The sequence below is a fragment of the Equus caballus genome, chromosome 2 (genome assembly GCF_041296265.1).
Source record: "Equus caballus isolate H_3958 breed thoroughbred chromosome 2, TB-T2T, whole genome shotgun sequence".
NCBI classification, from domain to species: Eukaryota; Metazoa; Chordata; class Mammalia; order Perissodactyla; family Equidae; genus Equus; species Equus caballus.
In genome coordinates this window covers 53,960,281-53,978,385 of record NC_091685.1, presented here as the reverse complement: position 1 = coordinate 53,978,385, position 18,105 = coordinate 53,960,281, and the positions used below count along the sequence as shown (strand labels likewise).

At 38.4% G+C, this 18,105-nt stretch overlaps 1 protein-coding gene and 1 long non-coding RNA gene across 2 annotated transcripts in view; one reads left to right on the top strand and one right to left on the bottom strand.

Annotated features, from left to right (window-relative positions):
- Positions 1-18,105, top strand: part of LOC138923124 (uncharacterized) — a 53,006-nt gene that overhangs the window by 23,276 nt on the left and 11,625 nt on the right. The gene's annotated exons all lie outside the window — the stretch shown is intronic.
- On the bottom strand, positions 2,503-15,554 carry LOC138923254 (uncharacterized). The gene is made up of 2 exons (XR_011436624.1): positions 15,435-15,554; positions 2,503-3,183 (listed from the first exon to the last, which is right to left on the bottom strand). It is a non-coding gene; the product is annotated as an uncharacterized lncRNA (long non-coding RNA).

Here is an 18,105-nt window from a genome sequence, read left to right as displayed (position 1 = left end):
TGGGCCTTCTGGATATATTCTTTGAAAAATGTCTGTTCATATCCTCTGTCCATTTTTTTGATTGGATTATTCTTTTTTTTTGTTATTGAGTTGTATGAGTTCTTTACATATTTTGGAAAGTAACGCCTTGTGAGATGTATGATTTGCAAATATTTTCTTCCCATTGGTAGGCTGTCTTTTCATTTTGATGATGGTTTCCTTTGCCTTGTGGAAGCTCTTTAGTCTGATGTAGTCCCATTTCTTTATTTTGTCTTTTGACTCCCTTTCCTGTGGAGACATGGTATTCAGAAAGATACTACTAAGACCTACATCAAATCTCTACTGCCTATATGTTCTTCTAAGAGTTTTATGGTTTCAGGTCTTACATCCAAGTCTTTAATCCATTTAGAGTTAATTTTTGTGTATCATGTGAGACAGTGGTCTACGTTCATTCTTTTGCATGTGGCTCTCCAATTTTCTCAACACTGTTAATTGAAGAGACTGTCCTTTCTTCATTCTGTGTTCTTGGCTTCTTTGTTGAAGATTTGCTGTCCCTTGATGTGTGGTTTTACTTCTAGGCTTTCAATTCTGTTCCAAGGATCTGTATATCTGGGTTTTTTATGCCAGTACCATGCTGTTTTGATTACTACAGCTTTGTACTATATTTTGAGTTCAGGGAGCATGATACATCCAAGTGTATTTTTCCCCCCTCAGGATTGCTTTGGCTATTCAGTCTTATTTGTTTTTCCATATAAATTTTAAGATTCTTTTTTATCTTTTCATGAAGAATATCATTGGTATTCCATTCAGGTTTGCATTAAGTTTGTAGATTAAGCTGTAGATCAATCTGTAGATTGATTTAGGTAATATGGACATTTTAACTGTGTTTATTCTTCCAATACATGAACATGGAAGATCTTTCCATTTCTTTGTCTTCTTTGATTTCTTTCATTAATGTCATAGTTATTGGTGTATATGGCATTCACCTCCTTGGTTAAATTTATTCCAGGTATTTTATTCTTTTTTGTTGCAATTGTAAATGGGATTATAGTCTTGACTTCTCTTTCTTCTGGTCCATTATTAGTGTATAGGAATGCAACTGATTTTGTGTGTGTGAGTAAGACTGGCCTTGAGATAACATCTTTTGCCTATCTTACTCTTTTATTTTCTCCCCAAAGCCCCAGTACATAGTTTATATCCTAGTTGTAAATCATTCTAGTTCTTCTCTTTGGGATGCCACCATGGCATGGCCTGATGAGCGGTGTATAGTTCCAAACTGGCAAACCACAGGCCACTGTAGTGGAGTGAAATGCAAATAATTTTTGAATGTTGATTTTGTACCCTGCAGCTTTACTGTATTCGTTGATTATTTCTAATAGTTTTTTGTTGGATTCTTTACAGTTTTCTGTATATAGAATCATGTCAACCGCAAATAGTGACAGTTTTAATTCTTCCTTTCCTTTTTGGATACCTATTATTTCTTTTTCTTGCCTTACTGCTTTGGCTAAAATTTCCAGTACTATGTTGAAGAAGAGTGGCAAGAGTGGGCACCCTTGTCTTGTTCCTGTTCTCAGAGGAATGGCTTTCACTTTTTGACTATTGCGTATGATGTTGGCGGTGGGTTGGTGATATATGGCCTTTGTATTGGTGAGGTACTTTCCTTCTATACCCATTTTATTGAGAGTTTTTATCAAAAATGGATGTTGGAAATTGTCAGATGTTTTCTCTCCATCTATTGAGATGATCATGTGATTTTCAGTCTTCATTTTGTTAATGTGATACATCACATTGATGGATTTGCTAATGTTGAACCATTTCTGCACCCCTAGAGTAAATCCCACCTGATTGTGGTGTATGATCCTTTTAATGTATTGTTGTATTCAATTTCCTAATATTTTGTTGAGTACTTTTGCGTCTGTGTTCATCACTGATATTGGCCTGTAATTTTCCTTTTTTGTGTTGTCCTTGTCTGGTTTTCATATCAGGATAATGTTTGCCTCAGAAAATGAATTCAGAAGTGTCCTGTCCTCCCAATTTTTCAAAATAGTTTGAGAAGCATAGGAATTACATCTTCTTTGAATGTTTGGTAGAATTCACCAGAGAAGCTGTATGGTCCTGGACTTTTTCTTTGGGAGGCTTTTGATAACAGTTTCAATCTCTGCTTGTGATTGGTGTATTCAGATTCTCTATTTCTTCATGATTCCGTTTTGAGGGGTCATATGGTTCTAAGAATTTATCCATTTCTTCTAGGCTATTCAGTTTGTTGACATATAGTGTTTCATAGTATCTTCTGTAATCCAATGTGTTTCTGCAGTGTCCACTGTAGTTACTCCTCTTTAATTTCTGATTGTATTTATTCGAGTCTTCTCTCTTTTTTTCTGAATCTGGCTGAGATATTGTCAATTTTGTTTATCTTCTCAGAGAACCACTTCTTAGTTTCATTGATCCTTTCTATTGTTTTTCTACTTCCTGTTTCATTTATTTCTGCTCTGATTTATTTCCTTCCTTCTCCTGACGTTGGGCTTTGTTTGTTCTTTTTCTAGGTCTTCCAGGTATAGTGAGGCTGGTCTATCTGAAACCCCACTGGCTTTCTGTTGGCTCCCATAGGCGTGGGTGCTGCTGCCCCATCATGACCGGTGATGCTTGTCCTGGGTTGTCTGAAGGTGCTGGTTGCACTGCTGCCAGGGGTGCTGGGTTCACAGGTGTCACTTTCCCTGCCAGGGACCTGGAGAACTATATGTATCTCCTGCTGCTGCTGAGCTGGTGTTGGGGGGGTGCCACCAGTGGGGGCTGGGTCATCAGTTCTGCTGTGTTTCCTGAAGGCTCTGGTCACACGTTCCACCTGCCAGTGTTGGGGCAAAGGGGCTATTTGTTCTGCCCCAACTCCATTTGCTCACAGTTGTGTGGGCCAGGCCACCTCCACTGTGCCAGCAGTCACACAGGCCAGGGTGCCACCATCCATGCTCCACCGGCAGTCATGTGAGCTGGGCTGTCCTCACCACTTGTGCAAGCCACTGTGTGAGGATCCACAACCTGGATTGCTGCTGCTCAGGGAGGGTGGTGGGGGCTTCTCCCCTAGTTCCACTGCTTACTGGGGGTTGAGTCCACCCACCTTCAGATGTATAGATGCATGGATCTCTTAGGCATCCTCTAGTGCTGTACAGGAAATCCTCTCTTGGTCAGTGCATGTCCATTTGGCTGTAACTGAGAGGGGAGAGACAAGGGGGAAAATTCCACCATGATGCTGATGTCACTCATGTTGTCTCACTTTTTTTGAACTTTACAAAAAACCAGTTTAAAAAAAATTATTGTGGTCTAAATAGTTTATAATATTGTGAAATTTCAGTTGTACGTCAATATTTATCAAACACCATATCAATGTGCCACTGCACCCCTTGTACCCACTCTCCTGCCGCCACAGTAACCACTAAATTGTTCTCTTTGTCCATAAGTTTGTTTATATTCTACATATGAGTAAAATCATATGGTCTTTTCTCTCTCTGTGTGGCTTATTTCTCTCAACATGATGCCCTCAAGTTCCATCCATATGGTTGTGAATGAGACAATTATGTCCTTTTTATGGTGGAGTAGTATTCCATAGTATATATATACCACGTCATCTTTATACAATCATCAGTCATTGGGCACTGGGGTTGCTTCCACATCTTGGCTATTGTGAATAATGCTGCAGTGAACATAGGGGTGCATACGTCTCTTTGTATTGTTGATTTCAAGATCTTTGGATAAATACCCAGTAGTGGGATAGCTTGGTCATATGGTAATTGCATTTTTAATTTTTTGAGAAATCTCCATACTGTTTTCCAAAGTGGCTGCACCAGTTTGCCTTCCAACCTGCGGTAGATGAGGGTTCCCTTTTCTCCACAACCACTCCAACATTTATTTTTTTGTCTTGGTGATTATAACTGTTCTAACAGGCGTAAGACGATATCTAACTGTAACTTTGATTTGTATCTCCCTGATGATTAGTGATGTTTAGCACCTTGTCATCTGCCTATTGACCATCTGTATATCTTCCTTGGAAAAATGCCTGTTCATATCCTCTGCCCACTTATTGATTGGGTCATTTATTCTTTCATAGTTCAGTTGTGTGAGCTCTTTATATATTATGGAGATTAATCCCTTAACATATATATGATTTGCAAATATTTTCTCTCAGTTCCTGGGTTGTTTTTTCATTTTGATCTTGGTTTCTTTTGCCTTCCAGAAGCTCTTTAGTCTGATGAAGTCGTGGCCACTTGTTTATTGTTTCTTTTGTTTCCCTTGTCTGAGTGGACACTATGTTTGTAAAGATCCTTTTAAGGCTGATGACAAAGAGTGTACTGCCTATATTTTCTTCCAGAAGTTTTATAATTTCTGGTCGTACATTCAAGTCTTTGATCCATTTTGGGTCTATTTTTGTCTATAGAGAATGATAATGGTCTACTTTCATTATTTTAGATGTGGCTCCTTAGTTTTCTCAGCACCACTTATTGAAGAGGCTTTCCTTACTCCATTCTATGTTCTTGGTTCCTTTATTTTTTATTTATTTATTTGTTTTTGAGGAAAATTAGCCCTGAGCTAAAGTCTGCTGTCAATTCTCCTCTTTTTGCTGAGGAAGAATGGCCCTGAGCTAACATCTGTGCCTATCCTCCTCTACTTTATATGTGGGATGCCTACCACAGCATGGCATGCCAAGCGGTGCCATGTGCACACCCAGGATCCAAACTGGCCAACCCTGGGCCACCAAAGAGGAATGAGCAAAGTTAACCACGGCGCTAGCAGGCCAGCCCCTCTTGCTTCCTTTATTGAGGATTAGCTGTCCATATATGTGTGGTTTTTTCCAGGGCTTTCAGTTCTGTTCCATTTACCTGTGTGCCTGTTTTTGTACTGGTACCATGCTGTTATGATTACTATAGCTTTGTAATATGTTTTGAAATCAGGGATTGCGATGCCATCAGTTTTCTTCCTGTTTCTCAGGACTGCTTTGGCTATTCTGGGTCTTTTGTTGCCCCATACAATTTTTAAGATTCTTTGTTCTATTTCTGTGAAGATTTTCATTGGGATTTTGATTGGGATTGCATTGAATCTGTGGATTGCTTTAGGTAGTATGGCCATTTTAGCTATGTTTATCCTTCCAATCCAAGTTCATGGAATATGTTTCCATTTCTTTATGTCATCATCAATTTCTTCCAGTAATGTCTTATAGTTTTCATTGTATAGGTCTTTTACCTCCTTGATTAAATTTATTCCTAGATATTTTATTCTTTTTGTTGCAATTGTAAATGGGATTGTATTCTTCAATTCTCTGTTAGTTCATTATTAGAGTATAGAAATGCAACTGATCTTTGTAAGTTTGTATTGTACCCTGCAACTTTGCCGTAATTTTTTATTATTTCTAATAGACTTGCATCTCTTCTCTATTCTTTTTTTTAAATTTTTATTCAGTTAATGATGGGTTACAATCTTGTGAAATTTCAGTTATACATTATCGTTTGTCACTCGTTTTGTAGGTGCACCCCTTGACCATTTGTGCCCAACCCCCCCCCATCTTTCCCCTGGTAGCCACTAATCTGTTCTCTTGTCTACATTTTTAAATTCCTCGTATGGGTGGAGTCATAGAGAGATTGTCCTTCTATAACTGGCTTATTTCACTTAACATAATTCCCTCAAGTTCCATCCATGTTGTTGCAAATGGGACGATTTTGTTCTTTTTTACAGCTGAGTAATATTCCATTGTATATATACACACCACATCTTCTTATCCAATCATCTGTTGATGGGCACTTAGGTTGCTTCCAAGTCTTGGCTATTGTAAATAGGCTGCAGTAAACATTGGGGTGCATAGAACTTTTGGAATTACTGACTTCAAGCTCTTTGGGTAGATACCCAGTAGTGGGATAGCTGGGGGTTATGGTAGTTCTATTTTTAATTTTTTGAGGAATCTCCATACTGTTTTCCATAGTGGCTGCACCAGTTTGCATTCCCACCAGCAGTGTATGAGGGTTCCTTTTTCTCCACAGCCTCTCCAACATTTGTTACTATCAGTTTTAGATATTTTTGTCATTCTAATAGGTGTAAGGTGATATCTTAGTGTAGTTTTGATTTGCATTTCTTTGATGATCAGCGATGATGAACATCTTTCATGTGCCTATTGGCCATCCATATATCTTCTTTGGAGAAATGTCTGTTCATGTCTTCAGCCCATTTTTTGACCAGGTTGTTTGATTTTTTGTTGTTGAGTTGTGTGAGTTCTTTATATATTATGGATATTAAGCCTTTGTCAGATATATGACTTGCAAATATTTTTTCCCAGTTATTGGGTTGTTTTTTTGTTTCAATCCTGTTTTCATTTGCCTTGAAGAAGCTCTTTAGTCTGATGAAGTCCCATTTGTTTAATCTTTCTATTGTTTCCCTTCTCTGAGAAGACATGGTGTCCGAAAAGATCCTTTTAATACTGATATCAAAGAGTGTACTGCCTACGTTTTCTTCTAGAAGTCTTATGGTTTCAGGTCTCACCTTTAGGTCTTTGATCCATTTTGAGTTTATTTTTGTGAATGGTGAGAAAGAATGGTCAATTTTCATTCTTTTACATATGGCTTTCCAGTTTTCCCAGCACCATTTGTTGAAAAGACTTTCCTTTCTCCATTGTATGCCCTCAGCTCCTTTGTCGAAGATTAGCTGCCCATAGATGTGTGGTTTTATTTCTGAGCTTTCAATTCTGCTCCATTGATCTGTGCACCTGGTTTTGTACCAGTACCATGCTGTTTTGATTACTGTAGCTCTGTAGTATGTTTTGAAGTCAGGGATTGTGATGCCTCCCGTTTTCCTCTTTTTTCTCAGGATTGCTTTAGCAATTTGGGGTCTTTTGTTGCCCCATATGAATTTTAGGATTCTTTGTTCTAATTCTGTAAAGAATGTCATTGGGATTCTGATTTGGATATCATTGAATCTATAAATTGCTTTAGGCAGAACAGACATTTTAACTATGTTTATTCTTCCAATCCATGTACATGGAATGTCTTTCCGTCTCCTTATGTCATCATCCAATTCTCTCAGAAAGGCCTTTTAATTTTCATTGTATAGGTCTTTCACTTCCTTAGTTAAATTCACCACGACGTATTGTATTCTTTTTGTAGCGATTGTGAATGGTATTGTGTTCTTGGGTTCTTTTTCCTGTTAGTTTGTTATTAGAATATAGAAATGCTACTGATTTATGCAAATTACTGTTATATGCTGAAACTTTGCTGTAGTTATTGATTACTTCTGAGAGTTTTCCAATGGATTCTTTGGGGTTTTCTATATATAAGATCATGTCATCTGCAACAAGCGAGAGTTTCAATTCTTCCCTCCCTATTTGGATTCCTCTTATTCCTTTTTCTTGCCTGATTGCTCTGGCCAGGACCTCCACTACTATGTTAAATAAGAGTGGTAATAGAGGGCATCCTTGTCTCGTTCCTGATTTGAGGGGGATGGCACTCAGTTTTTGCCCATTGAGTATGATGTTGGCTATGGGTTTGTCGTATATGGCCTCTATTATGTTGAGGTCGTTCCCTTCTATGCCCATTTTGTTCAGAGTTTTTATCATGAACGACTGTTGAATCTTGTCAAATGCTTTCTGTGTATCTATTGAGATGATCGTGTGGTTTTTATTCCTCAGTTTGTAGATGTGGTGTATCACGTTGGTTGATTTGTGGATGTTGAACCATCCCTGTGTCCCTGGTATGAATCCCAGTTGATCATGATGTATGATCCTTTTGATGAACTGCAGAATTCTGGTTGCCAAAATTTTGTTTAGAATTTTTGCATCAATGTTCATCAGCAATATTGGCCTGTAGTTCTCTTTTTTTGTGGTGTCTTTGTCAGGCTTTGGTATTAGCGTGATGTTGGCCTTGTAGAATGTCTTAGGAAGTGTTCCATTCTCCATAATTTTTTGGAATAGCTTGAAAAGGATAGGTATTAAATCCTCTCTGAAAGTTTGGTAGAATTCCCCAGGAAAGCCATCTGGTCCTGGGGTTTTATTCTTTGGGATATTTTTGATTGCTGTTTCAATCTCTTTCCTTGTGATTGGTCTGTTCAAATTGTCTGCTTCTTCTTGAGTGAGCTTTGGGAGATTGTAGGAGTCCAAGAATTTATCCAGTTCCTCTAGGTTATCCATTTTGTTGGCATATACTTTTTCATAGTCGTCTCTTATAATCTGTTGTATTTCTTTGGAGTCTATTGTTATTTCTCCTCTTTAATTTTTGATTTTGTTTATTTGAGCTTTCTCCCTTTTTTCTTTGTAAGTCTGGCTAGGGGTTTGTCAATTTTATTTATCTTCTCAGAGAACCATCTCTTTGTTTCATTGATCCTTTCTACTGCCTTTTTCGTTTCAATAGCATTTGTTTCTGCTCTGATTTTTATTATTTCTCTCCTTCTGCTGACTTTGGGCTGTGTTTGTTCTTCCTCTAATTTGATTAGGTGTAATTTAAAATTGCTTATTTGGGATTTTTCTTGTCTGTTAAGATGTGTCTGTATTGAGATGAATTTTCCTCTTAATACAGCTTTTGCTGTATCCCATATGAGTTGGCATGGTATGTTATCATTTCCATTTGTCTCCAGGTATTTTTTGATTTCTTGTTTAATTTCTTCAATGATCCATTGCTTGTTCAGTACCATATTGTTTAGTCTCCACATCCTTGTGCCTTTCTCAGGTTTTTTCTTGTAATAAATTTCTAGCCTTCTAACATTATGATTGGAGAAGATGCTTGTCATTATTTCAATTTTTTAAAATTTGTAGAGGCTTGCCTTGTTTCCCCACGTATGATCTATCCTTGAGAATGTTCCACACGCACTTGAGAAGAATGCGTATTCTGCTGTTTTTGCATGAAGTGTTCTGTATATGTCTATTAAGTCCAATTGTTTTAGTTTTTCATTAAGCTCCACTATTTCCCTGTTGATTTTCTGTCTGGATGATCTGTCCATTGATGTGAGTGGGGTGTTGAGGTCCCCTACTATTATTGTGTTTTTTTTAACATCTTCCTTTAGGTCTGTTAATAGTTGCTTTATGAACTTTGGTGCTCCTGTGTTGGATGGGTAGATATTTATAAGCATTATTTCTTCTTGATGAAGTGTCCCTTTGATCATTATATATTGCCCTTCTGTGTCTCTCTTTACCTGCCTTATTTTGAAATCCGTTTTGTCTGATATAAGTACTGCAATACCTGCTTTCTTTTGCTTGCTATTAGCTTGAAGTATTGTCTTCCATCCCTTCACTCTGAGCTTGTGTTTGTCCTTGGGTCTGAGGTGTGTTTCCTGGAGGCAACAAATTGTTGGATCTTGTTCTTTAATCCACTTTGCCACTCAGTGTCTTTTTATTGGAGAGTTCAATCCGTTCACATTGAGGGTGATTATTGATGCATGTGGACTTAATGCTGTCATATCTGGTTTCCCTGCATTACCTTTGTTTCTGGTCCTGTGTGTTTTAGCCTACCCATTGACTTCTGCAATTTCTTATGCTGGGTTTCTTAGATTTTTCCTTATTTATATTTCGTGGCTCTGTTCTGTTTTTTAGTTTAGTGGCTACCCTCAAATTTGTATTTAGAGTCTCATGTATAATATAGTCTATTCTCTGGTGGTCTCTTACTCACTTGGCCTAGACTGATTTAGTCCCTTTCCTCTTCCCCTCCTATATTATTATTTTCATCTCTTATTCCAACTTGTGTTATGAGTTTGTAGTCAGAGTGATAAGATCGTCTTTACTTTGGTGGTTTCCTTACCTTTATCCTAATGCTATAGTTGAATATTTGCTATCGTATTCTGGTTCTATCTATCTGTCTCCCTACTCTGTGGCTTGTGACCTCTTTCTCACTTTTTTTTCTTTTTTCAGGTATGAGAGCCTTCTTAAGGATTTCTTGTAGTGGAGGACTTTTGGTTACAAATTCCCTTAACTTTTGTTAGGAAAAGATTTAATTTCTCCCTCACATCTGAAAGATATTTTTGCTGGATAGAGCATTCTTGGCTGAAGATTTTTATATTTTAAAGTTTTGAATATGTCACTCCATGCTCTCCTACCTTGTAAGATTTCTGTACAGAAATCCGCTGTAAGTCGGATAGGAGTTCTTTTGTAGGTTATTTTCTTCTGTCTTGCTGCCCTGAGTATTCTTTCTTTGTCTTTCATTTTTGCCATTTTTATTACTATATGCCTTGCAGTAGGTCTTTCTACATTGACAAATCTAGGAGATCTGAAAACTTCCTCCACACACATTTCTCCCTCAATCCCTAGATTTGGGAAGTTCTCTTCTATAATTTCATTAAGCACACTTTTTGCTCCATTTTCCTTTTCCATGCCCTCAGGAATTCCGATGATTCTTAAATTCATTCTCCTCATTGAATCTGATATCTCTCTGATATTTTCCTCATTCTTTTTAATCCTTAGTTCTCTTTCTTCCTCTGTCTGGAGCCATTCAGCCTATCTATCTTCGATTATGCTAATTTGCTCCTCTATGGTGTCTACATGGGCATTCAGGGAATCCGTATTCTGTTTTGTCTGATCCATCGTATTTTTCATCTCTAGTATTTCTGATTGATTCTTCTTTATAGTTTCAATCTCTTTTGTGAAGTAACTCCAGAAGTCATTGACTTGTTTCTCTTTCTTTCCCTCTACCTCGTTGAGCTTTTTGATGATAGCTACTCTGAGCTCATTTTCACTTAGTTTACCTATTTCCAAGTCCTCAGGACTTAATTCTGTGTTTTTATTGTTTTCCTTCTGTTCTGGAGCTTTTATAAATTGCTGGATGTTAGAGGAGCAGTTTTTGCACATGATGGTAGTATTCGTTTGCAGTTACAGCCTGTCACCACTAGATGGGGGTTGAGAGCCGCACATTCTGAGCTCTCCGCCTTCAGGCAAGATGGCGGCAACCAGTGCAGGTTGGGGAGGAGGGGCCCTTTCTCTCACGCACCGATCTGGATTCTGACCAGCTCTCATTCTCTCGTCTCCCGGTGCCTTGGCTTGATGGGGTCCCCATGCACAGAAGCTTTCCCCTGTCAGTGGGTTTCCACTGTACCAGCGGCTGGAGTCCTGGACGATCCCCGGTTGTGCGGCCCCTTCCCCACTCCTTCCCTCACCCGCAGCAGCGATCCCAGTCTCTAGAGGAGGGAACGAAGTTCTCTCCTACCCCGTTCCAGCTCCTCCAAGGCCGTCTGCAGCCTCTCCGTCCTCCGTGGTCTTGTTTCTGTAGTTCTCTGATGGTCTGGCATTAGGATTATTGGCTGAAGTTCAGTTTTTCCAATCCTTTGTTGTAGTTTGGAGTGGAGAGAGTCCCAGGTCAGCTCACCCCGCCATTTTGCTCTGCCCCTCTCCCTGTCTTCTCTTTTCTTGATCATTTCCTTCCTTCTGCTTGCTTTTGGTTTTTTTGCTCTTCTTTTATATCTTCTTAAGGTGAACAATTAGGTATTTATTTAAAATGATTTTTTCTAATATAGGTGTTACAGCTATAAATTTTCCTCTGCATCCTCATTTACTTGTTATCAGTTGTGGGATGTTGTTTCTGTTTCATTCATTCCGATTATTTTTAGTTTCCATCGTGATTTCTTCTTTGACATATGGGCGGTTTAGAAGCAGGTAGTTTAATTTCCAAACTTTGAGATTTTCCCACATTTCTTTCTGTTGATTTTTAATTCAATTATGTTGTGATAGGAGAACTTGACATTATTTCGGTTCTTTTAAATATATTGAGTGATTTATAGCCTAGCATATGGTCTGTGCCTCTATTCTATACGTGACACCATTCCAATTGGCAGATAAGATTGTTCATATTCATTTTTTAATCTAGTTTTTCTCTCCATTATTGGGAATACAGTGTGACAGTTAAAAAATTATTGACTCAGCTATAAGTTCATTCATTCTGGCTGCTCTGTAAATACACTTTTGCTCTTTAATCACACACCCATCCTTGGGTTATTTTGTGGTGGAGTATCTCCTTGGCTCCTGCATCACTCAGAGCTTCCCCAATGCCTGGTGCCAGCAGCTCACACTAATCAGCAGCTTCCATGTGTGTCTCCCATTGAGCAGTTTTGCAGTTAAGTATCTCTGGTGAGATGTCCCATGGACAGCTTTACGCAGCACACTAGGGGGTGGGCTTCTTGAAGATCCATTATCACAGCCTACTTGCACTGTCCTTTCAGTAAGTGAATGCCTTGCCCTCTCCCACAAGGTCTGCATCTCATTCCTGTCAAGTGGATCTTCCATGGGCCCTCAATCTCAGCCCTGTTTAGTGTTCCTTATATGTCTAGTCTTATATTCTGTAGCGTTCTGTTTACTTACTTGCTAATCTCTCATTATTCTAATTTGCTTATGTAAGTATTAATTAATAGTCATTTATATTAACAGTTTCCTGTTCAAATTACTGTGAGGTTTCTCTTTCTTCATTGGACCCAGCCTGAGAATGGCATATTAAAGACCCCAGCCATTGTTGACAATTTGTTTATATCTTCTTTAATTCTGTCAGACTTTCTTCATGTATTTTGTTGCTCAGTTGTCAAATATGTTTATGTTTATAATTGTTAAATATTTATGTAAGTTGCTCTTTTCCTCCTTATAAAATATTCCTTTTTGTCTCTAGTGACGTTTTTGACATCAAAGAGTATTTTGCCTGATATTGATATAGCCACTTCAGCTATTTTGTTACTATTTGCATGGTGCAATTTACTATGATTTTACTTTGAACCTGTTTGTCTATTTGAATCTAAAGTGTGTCTCTTGTAAACAGCATACAGTTGTATATTGTTGTGTTTTGAGATTGACAATCTTTGTTTTTTTCTCCCCCGAGGACAATTGGCCCTGAGCTAACATCTTTGCCAATCTTCCTCTTTTTGCCTGAGGAAGATTGTTGCTGAGCTAACATCTGTGCCCATCTTGCTCTGCTTTAGTGGGATGCGGCTGCAGTGTGGCCTGATGAGGGCTGATAGGTCCCACCTGAGATCAGAACCTGCAAACCCTGGGTGACGGAAGCAGAGCACATGAACTTAGCCACTATGCCAAAGAGCTGGCCCCAACCATCTCAGCTTTCAATTGGAGTCCTTCATACATTTCAAATTTAATTCAATTATCGATATTGTTTACTTTATAACTCCCATTTTGCTGTTTCCTATGTTTTATGTGCTTTTGTGCCTTTTTTACTGCTTTTTTATATTAAATATATTTTTTCCAGAGGAACATTTTACTGGTTCTCTTAATATCCTGAATTATTTTCTTAGTAGTTATTCAGGGGAAGACAATATACATCTTAACATAATACTCTTAAGATTAATATTAATTAACTTCCAGTAAGGTTTAGAAACTGTTTCAATATAGCTCCATTCCTCCCTGCCTTTGTCCCATTTTCATATATATATTACATCTTTATATACGTCCAACAATACAGTTTTATCATTGTTTTGTGCAATCATCTTTGCAATCAGTTAAAAGAAAGAGAAAAATGCATTTTCAATGTTATCTGGCCTCCATTGTTTCTGAAGAGAAGTCAGCTTCAGTTGCTTGTGGTTCCCTTGTACATAATGAGTCCTCTTTCTCTTGCTTCTTGCAAGATTTTCTACTTGTCTTTGGCCTTCAGTAGCTTGACTATGATGTGTTAATATGTGAATTTCCTTTTGTTTATACTGCTTGAAGTTTGTTGACCTTCTTGCATTTCTAGATTGGTTATTCCTCATTTGGGGAAATGTTGGGCCATTATTTCTTCAAAGAACTTTTCTGCCCTTTTCTCTGCTCTCCTTCAAAGTAACTATTATACTCCTGGAACTTGAGTCATGTGTATTCTTGCTATGCTTGACTGTTTTCCCAGCAGGTTGTGACATTCTGTTAATTTTTATTCCTTTTATTTTTGTTTCTTCAGACTGGAAATCTCCATTGACCTATCAGCAGGGTCACAAAATCTTCCTTCTGATGACTCAATTTTGCTGTTGAGCTTGTCTTTGGAACTTTTCATTTCAGATATTCAACACTTTATGTCTTGAATTTCTGTTATGTTCTTTTTAAAAAGTAATCTCTCTTTATTGATTCTCTATTTGATGAGCCATTGTAGACATTATTTTCGTTTGTCAAATATGGTTTCATTTAGATCTTTGAATATATTTATAATAGCTCTTTTTAAGTATTTTTTTCCTGAGTCCAATATCTTCACCTCCCCCAGAAACAGTTTCTGTTGACTTTTCCCCATGTATGGTTCACACTTTCCCATTTCTTTGCAGGTCTCATTTTTTATTGTTGACAACTGGACATTTTAGATAATATTGCACCAACTCTGGATTTAGATCTCCTACTTCTCCCGGAATTGATATTGTTGCTTTTGTGTACCGACTTGACTAATTATGTAATCTGTCTCCTTTGCAACATGGAGAGGCTGATGTCTCTGACCAGTTTATTATTATTTTTTTAATTCTTTTTTTCTCTTCTAAGCCTGGCTTCATAGAGTCACTTCTGGGTCACCATAGCTTAGTGGTCAGCTGATGAATGGCCAGATGTTGCCATTCTACCCCTTGACAATGGATCTGAGTGTTGGTTGGGAAACACATTAAAATTCCCAGCTTTTAGCAGACAAAGAGAAACACCATATGATTTCACTCATAAATGGAAGATAAACTAACAGACAAAGAGAACAATTTGGTGTTACCAGAGGCAAAGGGTGTTGGGGGGAAGGCACAAGGGGTGAAGGGGCACATTAATATAGTGACAGACATATAATAATGTACAACTGACATTTCACAATGATATAAATTATTATGACCTCAAAAAAATAAAAAAAATAAATCCTTGACTTTTTACTTTCTGCAGGGCCTTCTCCTGTCACCTCTTTGCATACTCAAGACCTCATATTCAGCCAGAGATGAACAGATGGCTAGGGTTCTCACAACTTTATGCATACACCCAACCTTCCAGACCGCCACGAATATGTCACATCTTATTAAGAGCTTCTCTGGCTTCCTCATTTCTAGAATTGTCTTGATTAACCTCTGGTTAGTCTCATGATACTGCACCCTCAGACCGTCTGTGTTAGCTATCCATCCCCAATTGTTTGCACTGAGGTTCATATTCCTTTTGCACAGCACCTCCAGGCATGGGGTTTTTCCATACTCCATTCTAACTCATGGCAGTCTCCTAGAGCTCAAAGGTGCTGGTTTTCATACCTTGTTCAGCTCTGGTAAAACAAAGCCAGAGGGAGATGGGAGCATCCCTAGGCTAAAACTCTGGACACTCTCATCGTCCCTTCCTGGAGTTCAGTAGTTTTGCTTGAATAAATGCTTCTTGATTCATTTATGTGTTTGCTCAATTTTCATAGTGTGAAAGTAATTGTTTTAATAATTTTATGCAGTTTCATCATTGCTTTTTGGGGAAAATTGCCAAGTTACTCATTACACCATTCTGAGTGTCCCACTCAGTTATCTTTTTACTAATTTAAAAAATAAGAAAAAAATATACTTACACACATTTTTATCATGTTGAGAACATTTTATGAGAGTCCAGAATGGGTAAGCTGGGTGTCCAGGAATTCCTCTGCTCAGAGACTCCAGCAAGTCTTCCCAGTGGCTCATCTGAGGGCACAAATGGTTTCACAGACCGGGGCAAAAAATGACACTATTTTAAAACAAAATTTCAGATCAATCCTTGATTTTGATACCTTTTCATTTGAAAACCGAATTTTCTCCTCTTCACAAATTATCACAATGAATAATACCACTTATTAGTCATTCATTTTTTCCCCTAACCTCTTTTTTAATACCTATTGTGATGTAACATGGAAGACATAAAGTTCAAAAGGGGATCCAGTACTCGATTACTGCAATGTGTGAAACGGTTTTAACATATTATACTGTAGTGATTGCGTTTATTGAGAATTATTTTAGTAACTAGATGGGGAAGTAGCCAATGTTCCTTTTGAGAAATATTCTAAAGAAAAACTAATTTGGTTGAAAAAATTCTAAATAAAGAATTTGTAATGTTGATTGTCCATAGGTCTACAATAAGAAATGTGTAATTACTTATGATTTGGTAACAGTCAAGAAAAGTAAAGTTGTTTACATTTGTATTGCCAGAGTTAAATGCAAATAGACAATATTAACTTTGGTTAAAAAAAAAAAACCTCCTAAAACACAGATAGCAATGCTAAGAACACAAGAAATTAGCAAGTGAAAGGGATTTAAGAAGAACTGAGTTAGAGACTGAATGATGTTCACTCTCAAGAAGTCCACCCATTTTATTGAGCAAAAATGTCCTCGCCCTCTGTAATGGGTTGAATTGTGTCCCCCCTCCCCCCATAAAGGATATGTTGCCCTGCTAACTCCTAGCTCCTCAGAGTGGGACCTTATTTGGAGACATGGTCTTTGCAGAGGTTCAGTTTAAATGAGGTCACAAGAGTGGGCCCCAATCCAATATGACTGGTGTCCTCATAAGAAGGGGAAATTTGGATGTGTATGCACATAAGGAGAGTGCCAGGTGAAGATGTAGGCAAAGATCAAGGGGGTGTATCTACAAGCCCAGGAACACCAAAGATTGCCAGCAAACCACCAGAAACTAGGAGAAAGACCTGGAACAGGTTCTCACTCACAGCGTCAGAAGGAACCAAATCTGCTTAAACCATGATCTTGGACTTCCAGCCTCTAGTGCTGTAAGAGAATAAATCTGTGTTGTTGAAGCCACCCAGTTTGCGGTGCTTTGTTATGGCAGCCTGAACAAGCAAATACACGCTCATTCTCTCACTCATACAGTGGGGGTTAAAAATAAAAAATAACCCCAGCAGAGTAAACAGCAGCAGCAGCAGCCTCCTGAAGGTTTACAGCATAGAGAGACGGTGGAAGAATGAGTGCCTAGGCTCTCTTCAGCTGGAAACAACCCCATTCTTCTTCAGAGAGCTGCTCCTACCACTGATCAAGAGCCACAGCCCTGTGGTTTCAGTAAAAGCTGCCAATCACTTTCCCTCTCATCTCCAGGTGACAGATGATCTGCATCTTGCTTTGCCATCCAATTAGAGCTTGGAAAAGGGATTGAGTTCCTCCCTAGAGGAGACATCAGAGTCTAGAGCTGTTGGCTGCCGTGTCTTCCTTACTGTGAAGGAAGCTGATCTGTCGTGTGAAGGAACAGAGTCAACATACAGAAGGAAGTGGACTTGAGTGGGAGACAAGGAGAGAAGCTGATGGTGTGTGAGAACCTGGTCTCAGCCATCCTCAAAGCTCAGCTGCACACAACCTTTCCAGCTGTGTCCTGTCCTGCTTGTGGTTTGTTCATATGAGCACATGCATTCCTCTAAGCTAGTTTAGTTGTGTTTCTGTTCTTGCAAGTAAACAACTCCACGTTAATATACCACTGGAAAATTAAGTGGATTTTAGTATTCCTATATGCCAAAAGTGTGGTTTGGGTGTCTTGAGCAGGTGCCTAAATTGATATCACAGATTTAAAAAGGGTTTGAAAACCATAAGCGTTATCATCTTAAAGTTGTACTCAATGCATGTTTTCATTAGATCAAATTATATAGTGTTGGAATTCAGAGTTACTGTTGCATGGGGAGTCAGGTATTAGTAATTCTGATGACATAACTTTATCTCTCTGTATAAATTTTTTACAAGTTATTTCTTTAAATCTTGCCCTGTGTCTTTCTAACAAGTCGCACTGACATTGAATCAGAAGGAATATTGAGTTGCAATTTTAAATATCACTCATCTTCAGCCAGGGACTCACTGAACTGAGACAGACGGTATCTGGGCATTATAAATTCATCTCTAGACTCTTCCAACAGGGCTTGTTTTTCTGCCACAAGCTTGTACCTCCTCCAATTAAACCTGCTACTGCCACAACATTAATCTTTTTAAACCTCATTCAATCATCTATGTGTTCATTCATTTGCTCAGTAATTCACATGTCAAGTTTTTATTGTGTGCCTATGTGTGACCATTACTCTGATTGGTGTTGGGAATGTTTAGATTCAAGGAATATAGCACCAGCCCTCAGGAGTTTCCAGTCAGCACACAGTTCATGCCAATTCTTGACTTGAAAATGGTCCATACCTCCAATGGCTCATAGGATAGTGTCAGAATGCCTTGGCTGACCAAAGTGTCCCTTAGCTGGAGTTGAAAGTGCAGCTAACTCAAAAACTGAGAAGT